Below are 15,306 nucleotides of genomic sequence, written 5' to 3'. Positions count from 1 at the left end.
TGGAGAGAATATACTCTCCTTTAAAAATGGTGCCAGAAGAATTAGACTTCTATAAGAAAAAGAAAAAAAAAACTTGGCTCATAACTTGCATTCTATAAAAAAAAAATTAACACAAAATGAATCACAAATCTAAATGTCAAACTTTTCTATGAGAAATTATAGACGAAAATCTTTATGACTTTTGATTAGGCAAAGATTTCTTAGGCACAGCACCAAAAAATACGATCCATAAAATACAGTATTGATAAATTAAACCTCATCAAAATTAAGAAATTGAACTTTTGAGAATCACTCTTAGGAACTAACAGATACCCACTACTTGAAGAAAATGTTTGTAAATTATATATTTGATAAAGGGCTTGAATCACAAGTATATGTATCTATTCAATATATAAAGATATATGTCAAAACATAATGATGGGCAAACAAATCAATTTTTAAATGTCCCAAATATTTGACTAGACACTTTGACCAAGATGACAAATGGGTGCAAATAAATACATTAAAACGTGCCCTACCCTAGCCAGAAACCTCATCATGGGCATGAACCAAAAAAAAAAAATTTTTTTAAGTGTCCTACATCTTCAGTTATTATGGAAGTGCAAATTAAAACAATAAGAAACCGCTAAGCAGCTAATAGAATGACAAATAGAAAATTGATAAAACCAAGTACAGATAAGAGCAAATAAAATTCTTATACATTGCCAATGGGAATGCAAAATGGTATACTTAGTGGATGGAATACAGAACATTCTCAAGGTCAAGAGAGGGGTGTGTTTCAAGAAGGAATGAGGAATCAACCAGTTCAAATGCTGCTGAGAAATCATGAGACAGAGTGAGGTGAAACTGGCTGGGCAGTACGGAACCAGGTCCTGGCTGACCCAGACTGCTCCCACCTGTTGCCCAAGATCAGAGTCCACATCCACAGGACACAAGCTGTTAGAAACATGCGCCTCTCACAGAGCTGCCATTCTTATGAAAGTGCTCACTGAGCTTGGTCCCTACTGGGAAATTTGCTGAGGTCTGTAGTTCATTTCCTTGTTAAATTTAAGCACCTGAATTCTCATTGACAGGCAGTAATGACTGTAATTAAAGGCACCTCCTTTGAGCAACAGATGCCTTAGTTGACAATGGAGTTGTAAACACAATCCCAAGTAAGGGTTTCATGTTTGTGAGCTGGCACATAGACCTATATTTATGTATATGTTAATCTGCAGATGCACATGTGACATGAAATTTAGTAAAAAATACCAAATAATTTTTTCTGTCAAGGGTGTATGCAACAAGCTTAGAAAACGTATCATTTCTTGAAATTCATTGCCTAGGAGTCTGTACATTGTAGAGAACAAATATATCACTGAGGAAAGCTACACATATCTGCAAAGTTCTCTTTTTTATGGTCTCTGTCTTTCATGGACAAATGGGATAAAGATCTAAACTGTGCCTTTGTTGCTCATTTATATTTTTTTCTTCCAGGAGAATAATATGAGGTTTTGAGGCTTTAAAAGAGTTTACCCTTATGAAAAACACAAAAAACAAAAAAAATAGCCAAAAAAAAAAGGAAAGTGCTCAAGATAAATTACAAAAGCAAGGGAGATTTGCAGGATTGGTGGTGGTGGATACATTTTCTGTATTTTAAAACTAAACTTTAAAGCAGAAATCTTAGCAAAATAAGTTCAATGCAATATGTAAATTTTCCAATATCTAGGAACTCACAAAAATAAGCTTATTATCATTTCTTTCCTGCAAGTAACTAAAGAAATAACTATTTTTAACTGTTCACACCACGTACTTACTTCCATTCCCTTCCCAAGAATTCATGGGTCAATGGCTCCATCTCAGCAAATCTGTCCTTACTTCTGTGCCTGTTCAGCACGTGTCACTTGCCATAGAATGTAGTCCCCATTTTCATCAGCAAGCAGGTGCCTTGTGCACAACTCACTTCTCAGGAAGAATGTGCTTTAGAACAGTATGTTCTGTTCTGCTTACTTGACCGATACTAGATTACATTTAAAAAATCTTAAATTTAGCCTCTGAGTCTTCGACAATGTAACAACTACTCAGTGAATTTTTTTTTTTCCAGCCACATGTGCATAGCATATGGGAGTTCCTGGGCTAGGGGTTAAATCAGAGCTGCAGCTGAGGCCTATGCCACAGCCACATCAGCATGGGATCTGAGCCACATCTGCGACCTGTGTTGCAGCTTGCAGTAACACCAGGTCCTTAACCCACTGAGTGAGGCCAGGGATAGAACCCACATCCTCACAGACACTACTTTCATATCTCAACCCACTGAGCCACAGCAGGAACTCCTTGGTGAATTTTCTTTTTCTCCATTGTACAGTAGAAAATAAAAGACCAAGTTGATGCATACAGACAGGTACAGATGGATATAAATGAATTTTTGTCATTAATTCCCTTATAGGACATCATTTATTATCTTTTTATCGTTCTTCTGGAAGACAGACTAGACTAGAAGCTAAAGACACAATTCTTTGAATCTTTTCATTAGTGGGCTTGGGAAATAAAACGTGAAAGGAGAGAGAAAAAGGAAACTTTACTATGCATTTACAATGTACCAGGATCTGCACCAAACCAGCTCCTTCCACATGCACCACTTCAATGGATTCTCACAGCACCGAGGCAATGCTAGCATATTATTTCCATAGGTAGCAAAAGTGAGGCTCATGGAGCTTCTGTTTCTCCTAGTAAATATTATAATCATAAAGACCCTTCTGACACCAAAAATGCTCATTCTGTGATTTCCCTAAAAAGAAACAATTTGAGGATATAGCACATTCAAAATTTTTATTCTGTGATTTCCCTTGAAAAAAAAGCAGTTTGAGACTCTATCCCATTATCTACTATAGGTAGACAAACGGACTTTTAATATTCCCTCAGGATTTTGTATTAAATGCTAAAATCTCCGTGTTTCTTCCCCCTTCATGCCCCAAAGCATGTGTTTTTATACTTGAAAGTGATTGCTTCTCTGCTGATTTCCTGAATCAGAACTTCCAAGGGGCAAGAACAACCCACTTATCATTAAACGTTGACTTCAGATGTACACTGACAAATGCAGAATTCTACCAGAATAATTACTTTCTTTGTTCCATTGATTCTATCCTGGCAAATGACCAGAGATTTAAAGTAAGATTTCTCTCTTATTTCTACGTTTTAATGTAATGACATTCATACCTCATTATTTACACTGTTTAAAATTGAAATAAACTAAATGCCCAATGATGGCGGATTGATTTAATATATCATAGCACCAGTACAGATAAAATACCACACATTGGTTTAAAAATCTTGTATATTTAAAGATTATTGGGAGTTCCCGTCTTGGCTCAGTGGAAACGAGTCCAACTAGGAGCCATGAGGTTGCGGGTTCAATCCCTGGCCTCGCTCGGTGGGTTACGAATCCAGCATTGCTGCGAGCTGTGGTGGTTGCAGATGCTGCTCGGATCCTATGTTGCCATGGCTCTGGTGTAGGCGGGTGGTACAGCTCTGATTAGACCCCTAGCTTGGGAACCTCCATATGCCATGGGAACAGCCCAAGAAATGGCAAAAAGACAAAAGAAAGAAAGAAAGAAAAAATAAATAAAGATTATTAGATTACCTGGAAAATATTCAAAATATTAGATTAAATTATGACCACAACTGTACACAGGGGATGACAATTATTCCAGTCTGCTCATGTGAACATGCGTAGACCCACAGAATTATGTACATGTATTTCAAGAAATAGTGCAGTTTGTCCATGCTCTGGACAGTGGGAAGTCACTTGATATTTTCATGCAAGAATAGTCAAGATCAGATGTGTTGGCCTCTTAAAAAACATCTGACATCACAGTAAGGCATTTATCATAGAGAACAAAGCTGGAGAAAGGATAGTAATTAGGACGTTATGGAATAGACCAACTTTATTTTATTTTATTTTATTTATTTTTGGGGAATTGAGATGGCAAAAACAAAAAAAAAAAAAAGAGTCAAACGAGGAAGCAGCACGGGCAGTGTCCATGTCATCACAGATGCAAAAATCTGGGTGTCTGTATATTTGTATACCTGCAAGTGCATACCACTTTGAAAGGACAGCTCTAGCTGATTGTGTGACAGTTTAAAAACTTGCAGAAATAACTCCCAGACTCCAGCTCATGAAAAGAAGTGTCTAAGGGCCCCTCGAAGCCAGCACTTTGTTCCTCCAGCCCCTGGTATAGGGCCTGGTGGAGGGAAAATAGTAAATAGCTGTTGACAGATGGGGTTGATTTACACTTGACTGGAAGAATGCAGATGAAATGCTCGGCACTTGTCCCTGATGAGCAAGTTACCTTCTAGTTCTCCCCAAAGTCAGATTCCTCGAGTCTCTTCGTACAGGTTCATAGGTGTGTCATTTCTGTGTTTGATCAAATAAGCTTCAATAATTACATTAAGATATGTTGAGCCAAACTCGAAGACACCTCACAGCTTACAGCACTTAAAATTGGGATGCATACACTGTGGGAACAGGGGAGCAGAGGGAGTCCCCAAAGAACCTATTAGTTGCCAAGAATCCAACACCTGTCAGGTGCTTGAGCTGCATGTCCGCTAGTTCCTTCCTGCATGTGCTTCACAAAGACCAGTGGCTTCCCAGGTAAGGAGGAGGTAATCAATACATCTTTTTCCCTGACTAGCGTTGGGTCTAGGAAAATTCACAGTGGTCAAGTTTGACAGAACACTTCACCTTGTCTGACTTAAAAGTTATTGAATTTGATTCGTGCCCTGAGACACACTATTATAAATGCTTTGGTTGCTATGGAACTTGCTAAAAATAAAGAAGAAATCAGATGCTGGGATGAAGAAGTTAGAAGCGCTAGCACGGACCAGGTGAATCCACTGACCCTTGATGACTGCACAGCACAGAGGTCCCGGAGGACCAAGGAAAAGGCAGAGCGTGTTGGTCCAACTGGACTTGGAGGAAACCAGGGAGGAATTTCAGTTGGATAAAACCCAGGAATCTGGGGGCCCTATTTGAATGCATGGCTATATTTCTATCTTAAAGGAAAACTTGTTTAATGATTCTTTCATAATTTTAAGCAACCGATGTAATATATAAAAAAATAGACGTATCTATTTTTAGTGCAATAATGGCCTCGTTTTAAAAGCAATACGTAGTCATGGTAGAAAATTTGAAAATACAAGAAGTGCAAGAATTCAATGAAAAAAATGTCATAATGTCACAATCTAATAACCACTGTGTACATGTGAGAGTGTGTCAAAATAATTGTGTGTGTATGTATCAAAATGTGTATATGCTTTGTGCAGTAGGCAGTGTTTATGTGCTCCGTGGTTTCACTTGGCATTTTATTGAAAATATTTTTGATAAAATTTGCAAAGTTAAAGTATATTGACTCCATAAAATAAAATACTACAGCTTTCTATTATTCATTTAACTATCTATTTTTGCATGCTTGGATGACTTTTAATATTCTGTTACTTTAAATGGCGAGACCACACCTGCTTAAAGATAATCATTGGAATACATCTCTAATTATTCCTATAGTACGAACACCTAGAAGTGAAAGTCATGGGATGTAAAAATGTTGAAGAACAAACATTTGTGTCAATGTAACACAGGAGCAGAACGTGGTCCCTGGAATCGACAGACGTGGTTCCAAGGTCTAGTTACGGTTCTTCCCGGTTATATGAAAGTGGGCAGCACCCTTTACTTTTTCTCTTATGTGCATTGGACATAAACATAGTTTTGCCTTATGAAATCATTAGACGAAATGACACAATACATATTATCATTCGATAAAAAGCCATGCATGGAACAAACACTCGATAAATATACCATAGTCAATATTAAAATAAAAGGATGTCCTGTGTGAAGTGTGCTCTGATTCCCAAAACTGATCTGGGTTCCCAGGTTTTTTATTTAACATGAGAATCTTTTTGAGAGCTTAAGATGCCTTTCAAAGAATGTAGCTAAGGATAAATTGATTTAGCTGATTTCATTTGCTGTGTGTTCTGATTTCTAATCTGGATTAAAGCCTTAGCTTAGTAGCTGAGAAGGTAAATGTGCTATATTTGCAATAATACAATTGCTTCGAGGGAGTATACTTGAAAAGAATAAGGAATCACTGTACTGAATGCCATAAATACTGTTCTTAATATCAAACTTACCAGAAACTCAATAAACTTCGGATATTCACCATTGTATCGTGTAGAGAAAGAAGACAGAATCATGGTTGTAATCACCTCAAAGGTGTTTTCAAGCTTTGACCTGGGAATGTCAACACAGGTAGCGCAGAGGTCAGTTGGGTTTCTTTCCAAAGATGACCCAAGACTCTGAATCTGTTCTGCACCACACCCCTCCCCCGTCACTGGTGAAGGGCTTAGAGGTGTAGACACACGAATCTCTGTTAGAATCATGAATTCGTCTTGTTCAAGGACATAAGAGGATAGGCATGGGACAAGTTTATTCTTTCAAATGTTCTAAAACTACTTCCGCAATGATAAAAGGAAAGAAAAAAGTTTATCTTCTCTTCTGCACATGATCAGATCAGGGCTTTGCTTTTACCTTTATTTCCAGTAGCAATATCACTAAGGGATTCTATTTATTAAGCACCCACCGTGTGCCAGACAAGGTAAATGTTTTATTTTATTCAGTGATTGTTGTTGATTACACAATAATTAACACATTCAGCCTTATTAACCTCTACCCATAACTGGCATTTGAGGTTGAGATTGAGAGTTACATGGAGAAAAGAAAGTCTGTTTAACATTGATGCTCCTTGTCAGGAAAGATCCTACTGGGCTTCTCAGCTCAAACTAACAAGCATGAAACACAAAGCTCAGGAGACTGATAGCCACACCCCAGAGAGGCTTCAAGGGTAAAATCCTGCAAATGTGGTCTGTTAGAGGTGCAGCAAAGAGACCTCTGCCCCCTTTCAAGGGATGTTATCAACGCCATTCGAGTTTCACCAGAAATGCTAGGGTTTAAAAGATATCTGTTGAAATTCTCAAATAAGGAACTGGAAATTCCTATACAAGCCTCAACGATGCGAGACTTGAACAAATTGCACAATAGTCCAAGTTTTATTTAGGAAAAAATGTGCATGTGTGAAATCCTGCCTTTACTTCTTCAAAGTCCAGTTGCATTTCAACGCACTCAGTAGACGTCCACCCAGCAAAACCAGTGGACAGTTTTTAGGAATTATCTGACTGCCACTACCTCTTTCTTGAAACGCTCTCTTCTCTGGACATTTAGGATGTAACGTCAAGGGGTTCCTTACTCTTCTGTAGCTGGTCTTTTTCAGCTACAGGGATAACTTACTTTTGGTTTCTTTTCAACACCCCTGTTCCTCTAGCTTGTTGTCCAATTCCAGTTCAGGAATTGGAGCTCATTCCTGGCACATTATCTTACATGGCCTAATGTCTTGTGTCCTGATGGATCTCAACATGCCTCTTCTCCTCACACCTCCACGTCTATTGACTTGCTTACATATTTCCAGCAATCTTACAGATATCCTGAAAGCAATGGAATCCTCACACTTTAACTATCAGGGCTAATCGGCTACTTCATAGTGGTTCCGGCAGAAATCACTGCTGGTGCCACCCCCTCTCTCCCTCAAGGCAAGTGCTTCATGGCTGCCTCTGAAGTGTAACTGAAATCAACCCACTTGGCGTTATAACAGCCAACAAGAGAGAATCAGCAGACTCTTTGATGGACTCAGATTCATGCAATAGTCATTTGACCGGCCCCCATCCCATCCTTGTTTTTTGACCAATCCATTTTCTGCAAAGCGGTCGGAATGATCCCTGTAATGTACAAAACATACTAATCACAATGTAAAATTTCTTCGGCCCTAAAACCACTACACCGAGGACAAAACCTGACTTCTCACTAACATCTGCACAGCTACAAGGCTTATGTAATCTAAGCCCGTACAACTTCATCTGATTCTTCTCATAAACTTTCTTTCTGTCTTACTATCTCTCCCTCTCCCTCTGTGCATGTCTGTCTCTGTCTCAATCTCCATGTCTTTCTCTGTCTGTATCAGTATTTCCATCTCTCTCTCTCAATGTGCTTCTGCAGGGCCACCATTTCAGAATTTCGCACATGAGGGACCTGCCCTTTTTAAAAAAAAAATCCTAGAATATGCCAAACTCTGTTCTCCCAGGATGGTTACTCACACTATTTAATGCACCTGAAATGTAATAGCTATCCCCCTGCTGTTCAATTAATAAAATCCCATCTTCATACAAATTTACATATATATGACTGCAGACCATAGGTACCCGGGGTTAAAGAAAGCTACTGTGTAGATCACCATTTTTCTTATCAACTATCCACGTCCACAATGAAGCCAGAAACCTAGAACCAATTGTCAGAGAACATGTTCAGATGTCTGGGAAACCTATCCGTGTAAAGTTCCACGGGCCATACCAACAACATGGAAGAGAGTTACCCAGAAATGGCCAATGATATTGATCATCCATAAATGATCAATGTGTCACAGTACGAGACAATGCTCACTAATCATGAGTGTTTCATGATCATCTGAGAACCATGAGTTAATTGACGATTAGTGTGAAAGTGCTTGAGACTCCACTCCTGGATTAAAGGACACTGAAAGATTTCTTAAACTTCCGTATCATAGGCAGTTCTTTGCATAAAGCCAAACTCTTCAAAAATAAAAGATAGGAAGTTAGATCATCTATCTCTGGGAACGAGAGAAACCATCCAACTAGTCTCCAAACAAAGCAAGTTACAGATTATCCTATGTTTCAGAGTTCTGGACAGACAACACACCAAACTTACTCTGGATGCTTATGTTGGTGATTGCATACTATTGCTAAGTGACAATTCTGAGAAAAAGACGAGACGTGCATCTCTGATGGGATCAACATGGTTATACTTTGCTCCATACACACATGATCTTGAAGATGGAGAGTCTAGGAATCTGTGGTTTGGACACTGAGAAGCCATTGGTCACATGAAGATCGTGGGCAGTATTAATAGTGGATGAGTAATGGTGGTTCTCATGTAACAGGGGTGTGTTTACTCTACTCTTTCTAGGCAGCCTTGAAATCCCATACAGGAAAGCACTTTGTAGGGAGAGAAGGAGGAGAGGCCAAGAATACAGTCTTAGCCCCTCACTTTCACCCCGATGTTCCCCCAAGAGTCCAGTTAATTCGAAAATCACTTCACTTTATAATATTCAGCAAATTTGTCTGACATTTTTAATGGTGTGTATCCTAACACTTAAGTAAGAATTTTTGAACATCCTGCTCCAAAGGTTGAAGCCACAGCATCGGGAAGTGGAGGTGTCAGAGCACTGGCAGGGTTCAGGCACACTTCTGAAGGATCTTTTGTCACTGGTAATTAGATGAAGGCTTTGGGGGAATAAAGCCTCTTCCCCATCATACTGCACTTACAATTAAATAAACCTTTCAGTGAGGCAAAGTGGACCCTAATAGCCACCTCCGCAAGGCCTGCTGAAGCAGGGGACCTGATCCCAAGGATCAAAAGTAGAAAGAGTTAGCAAGCACAACCTCAGAAAACATGGCCAAGCATAGAGTCCTGCTCCTCATTTTTAGGTGCATATCCTCCCCGAGGCTCCTGTGATGCAGATTCTGATGTGGTAGATCTGGAGTGAGCCTGGAGCCCTGGATTTCTGCATTTCTAACAACTTCCCAGGTGACGCTGTGGACGCTAAACCGTAGACCAGACTTTGAGTAGCAAGGCTGTGGAGGGCTAGAAAGCTGTCCTGGACCTCAAACCACTCTGGTTAGCAGCTCCAATAGGAAAAGTGCTCTTTTAAAGAAAAGCCTTCAGACAGATCAGGACATCTAAAGATGAAGTTGTCAACCGGAATGGTGCTACCCCAAAATTTTCTGTGACAATCCAATGGCAACACTGAAGCACCTCCGTCAAGGTGAAAAACTTCTTAACTTCGGTGGCACCACTATTATCACCTTTGAATACAAAGGTACAGATATATACAACATCCCAGGATGAGAATAGCCAATTTGAATTGACTCCAACTTTAAGGGTAAAGACCATTAGGCGGTGAGAGGTCATCCGTTGGAGGAGTTTTGACGCCATCTCCTAGAACAGCAAGGGTGCAAGGTGTTGGAGAAACAGTTATTTAGGCAGCCATTCAGGGAAACAATCTTGTTGGTGGTATTTCAAAGAGTAAAAGAGGTGTCACCCCAACCTGAAGCTCAGACAAGAGAAGGAATGGATGTGTAATGAATAACAGAGGTAAAAATCACCCGTAGAAAGGACGGAGAGCTGAGTTCTCTCCATAGCGATGCTTCGCTTGACTTGAGGTGAATTAAACTAACAGAGCCATGCCCTTGAGAAGCTGATAGTCTAAGATTGACAGTGGGGAATCTGGTGCTCTTGTGTCTAAAGAAATAAAGAGGTTAAAGTCTCTGTCACAGTGAGCATCTATGACACAGCTTAGGGGAATTTACAGAAAGCAAAGCAAGATTGAATTGCCCTACACAGAGATCAGGAAGCACAATTGTGTTCTTCTCTCCTCTCACTCAGAAATTCATCGCTTCCTTTAATCTTTTTCTTTTCTTTTTTTTTTCTTTTTAGGGCCACGCCTGTGGCATATGGAGGTTCCCAGGCTAGGGGTCCAGTCAGAGCTGTAGCTGCCGGCCTGCACCACAGCCACAGCAACGAGGGATCCGAGCCATGTCTGTGACCTACACCAGAGCTCATGGCAACACTGGATCCTTTAACCCACTGAGCGAAGCCAGGAATCAAACCTGCGTCCTCATGGATACTAGTCCGGTTTGTTACACCTGAGCTATGATGGAACTCCACTCTCTCTAATCTTCATCACTGATTCTGACCAGCAACACTGGAATACCTTGAAGGCAAATCCTTTTTATCTATTAAGAGAAACCAGTTTACTCTTAGAGTCTTGGATGGTTCTCTCAAACACATCTGGATCTTATCCCATTCAACTGCTTTAACCATTGACTTGGGTGAAAACTTCAGGCAACCTATACAACTAACCCAGACCCAAATGATAATAAATTCTGCAACATGCACCTGAAACTCTGCTCCAAGTGGCGAAGTGGAGAGAGGTGGTAGGAAATATCAATCCCTACAGCTACAACTCTCTAGTGTATTACCTGAAAACAAACTATTTAGAGAAGAAGGCTAAGAGTAATTATTGATTGATTGATTGATTGATTGATGGCTACACCTGCAGCATATGGAAGTTCCCAGGCCATGGATTAATCCAAGCCACAGCTGTGAGTTGTGGCAACACAGGATCCTTTAACCTGCTGTGCTGGGCCAGGGATCAAACCTGAGCCTTTGCAGTAATCCAAGCTGCTGCAGTCAGATTCTTAACCCGCTGTGCCACAGCAGAAACTCCCTAAGAGTTATTAGTTAAACACTACTATTAGGCCTTTCTATAGAGGACAAAATTATTTCCAATCTCTGGTCGGGCTTTATTTAACATGAAAAAATTTACAGTACAGGAGAAAACACATTTTATCTCGCTTAATATGCAGGTTTTCCCTACATATACTTCTGTGAAACAATTTTTACAGGGAGAAACATCTAATGGTCCTGTTCCTTTATGAACCAGTATTCATTTCCCCAGAAACTGGCAGTTATAACAAGTGAGAAAATTACTCATTAGAAAAGTAAAAGAAAATCTCTTAAGGAAAATAATTGAGTACATCTCATCTGTGTAAAGGGTGTTTCTCTTATCTCTCCATCCCAGCCTGTATTGGCATTATTACCCAATTATATCTTTTAAATTTCTCCCCTGACTCTCATAAAAGGCTCCTAGTTTAAATGCAAACATTTTAATTTGATAATGCCTCCACATATTTATTTCATATATTGAAAGGATTTAGACTTTACTACAAATGATGCTTATAGAATATCTTATAACCAAGTGTCTAAAGCCTTTCGGTATCAAATAAATGTGATTGCAACACCATTAGTAGGGAAAACTGGTCTTCCCTCTGCTTATACTCACAACGATTATCACAGTCATTTGTACTGAACCAGGAAGGACATAACACTCTACTGAATTCCTGGTATAACTTGACATTTTTTTCTCTCCTTTAAGAAAATGGCATTAGACCATGCCGACGGGCTGCCACGGGGCTAATCTTTTGTTCACTAGCCTCACAATTCACCCGACCTCAGTGATGACAGAATTGTTTGCCTGGATGTCAAACTAGCCGCTGTCCGGATGTTTCCAAACTCTTTGGTCCTTGACGACCAATGTAATTATCAGGTGCTCATTCTTCTCTGTCTACGCTATGATTTTGAGGACTGTGTGCTTCTGGACTTTGGCTCCACAGCTTGTACTGTTCAGTTGCCTCTATAGGTTGTTTGCCTTGCTTTTGACTCATTGCTCTGCTTGCCTTTTTTTTTTTTTTTTTAATCGGCATGCAGTTGACTTAGAATGCTGTATTCATCTCAGGTGTCAGCAAAGTGAATCCATTAAACCTATGCTCTGCTTCACTTTGGCGCCCACTGCTTGCCAAGCTCAAGGACCCCTAATTGTCTACACCCCAATTTGGCCATCACCTTCTTCTGTTTCCGCCCAGTCTGCCTCCACCATTGGCTTCTTCCCCCATCAAGCATCTCGTCCTTGTGACCCACCCTTAGCCATGGTCCTGACAAATGGAGGGCCTTGGAATGTATTTCCCAGCATGGAAATCACAGGGCAAAGAGTTTGTAACTAGACGTAGCTGAACAGCATGTGCAGATTTTATGGGAGGCAACAAGAGTGGGACCAGGAAGTCCACTGTTGATTCACCTGCACTTTTAAGAAGCCCAGTGCATCTGCTTCTCCAGTCTGAGCCCCCTTTTCTAATAAACTCAGAGTGGTGAATAAAGTTCTCCTTTATACCTCAAACACATGTAACTAGAGAGGTTTGTTGCAGACTAATTCAGAAATTGTGAAGCAGTGGATTTCTGAGTGTTAAATTGGCATCAATCATTCATCAGTGTATTTGGTGGACGGCCATAGATGGTTTTCAACACAGAGTACCGTAGAACTCAATTTTTTTCTCCACCAAGAGAATATGTTACTGCCATGTCAAATTACTCCCCTTTTGCAGAGGATGGACTTCTCCAGGGAGCTTGAAAAGCATTTCTAGTTCCATATTGCACTGAATTTTTATCATAAAAAAGGTAAGGGAAATTTTTTTATCTTCTTTCAGAAAAGTCTATTACAGTACTCAGTGCTATGATTAGAGAGAGAGTGACTTAAATCTCTTGAATATAAAAAGAGAGGAAGACAGCCTTTGGCCATAATCATTGCTTAGCTGCTTTGGTTAAATAGGCAACTCAGACGGATTCCTTTCGTTTTATTTCTTGGCTTAGGAAAGAAAATCTTTGATCTTATATGCTTGCATCAGACTTCTGGTATGTGATTGTGGACATTTGCACCTCACTGTATAAACCAGAGAGGAGGTTTTTCCAGAGATGCAGAAAGATAACTGGGAATATTAGAGGAATTTTATATTTCATACCCAGGAAAGGGTTTGGCTAATAATGTAATTCTTGGTATTTCCGTCGTTGTCCGAAGTACGTTTTTTCCCTCCTGCCTATTACCCAGGCATGTATTTTATCTCCTGAAATCTGTTTGTAAATATGTGATGACTTCTATTTAAAAATAATAGCTTCAATTTCATTCCTTCAATAGTGATGATTTTTATTCTGTATTTTTTGAAAATGCACTCTGATTCCACCAATGATAAACATAGAAAATGTGAAGATCATTCCAAGTAGCACGTATGAGGAATGAAATAAGGGTAATGCAGGTGTCCTGAAAAGTTTCCTCTTCATTAGGTAGGAAGATCTATAATAGTTTAATGACACGTATCATGGGTACCCATTCATCAATAGTCTTTTAGAGGATCTACCTTAAAAAGACGTTATCCAAGGTAAGAAACAATATATTGAAAGCAATAATGCAACTAATTATTAGGACAATTTTGAGGTTAGCCTGCTAAATGAATCATAGTTTAAAATATGGTTTAACGTATAGTCAAGACACCTGAAAATGACTTGTGGTGAGATACAAATGCCAAGCATTCAAGACTGGGCTATCCAGTTATGTTTATCATAAATGCCCCACATGCCCAACACAACAGCAGAAACTCAAAGATCATTGGTTACATGTTGAAAGAAAGAGTTAACTAATTAGCACTCATTTACAGGAAAAAGGAAATAGGCAAATTCTTTAGTCCCTCCCTAACTGGAGAGGAGTCAGGGGTTATACGGAGACAGCAAGACAGGTTATCCAAGCGAAACTGAAGAGAGGTTGAGCAAGCATTCAGATTTTCAGTGCACATGTTTTCAAAGCCACAGCTCCAGATGGCTTTCCTGCTCTTCCAGTTGTGAGGAGACCACTATCAGAGTAGATATTATAGCCTCGGGCTCTGTTCCACCCCAGTCTTGTTTATTTGTTTTTACTGTGATTGTTTTCCCAATACAAAATTAATTCATTTACACCATATGAATGAGAACATACAGAAGGACAATAGTAAGAAAATAAAAATCGCCCACAAGCCCATCAGCAAGACTCTCCTTCTGCAATTTATGATAACATGTTGTCTTTTCCTATTTATCATCCTTTGCATTTTTTTCAGAAGAAGATCCTACAGTATGCGGTGTTTTGCAATGTGCCTTTTATTTAGCAAAAATGTATGTGAAGAAATATTACTCTTCAATATTTTAACTCACCCCCTAATATTCCATGAATAAGTGTGCTGCTATTTCTTTTTTTCTTTCTTTCTTTTTAGGGCCACACCTGGGGCATATGGAAGCTCCCTGGCTGGAGGTAGAATCAGGGCTGCAGCTGCCAGCCTATGCCACAGCCACAGCAATGCGGGATCTGAGCCAGGTCTGCGACCTACACCACAGCTCGTGGCAATGCCAGATTCTTAACCCACTGAGCGAGGCCAGGGATCAAACCTGCATCCTCATGGATACTACTTGGGTTAATAACCAGCTAAGCCACTCCTCTGCTGTTATTTCTTAACATTCATCTTGATAGACACTGAAATAATCTCAATTTTCTGATCAATAAAATTCAAAATCTAAAAATACATCTATTTCTTCAGGCTGTCTTTATATAAACAGAGTTGCTCTGTAGAAAATGTTAATAAATATTACCAAATTGATCTCCAGAAGGCTTATATTGATTTGCTCTCTTCCTGGAAATTTGTAACATGGCGGTTTTCACTCACAGTCATCAATAATGTGTATTATCATTTTTTATCATTCTGTATTTGACTGGTCATCTATATTGTATGTTTGCATAC

This window comes from Phacochoerus africanus, chromosome 2, assembly GCF_016906955.1.
Source record: "Phacochoerus africanus isolate WHEZ1 chromosome 2, ROS_Pafr_v1, whole genome shotgun sequence".
Classification (NCBI taxonomy): domain Eukaryota; kingdom Metazoa; phylum Chordata; class Mammalia; order Artiodactyla; family Suidae; genus Phacochoerus; species Phacochoerus africanus.
This window is presented reverse-complemented; position numbering follows the sequence as displayed.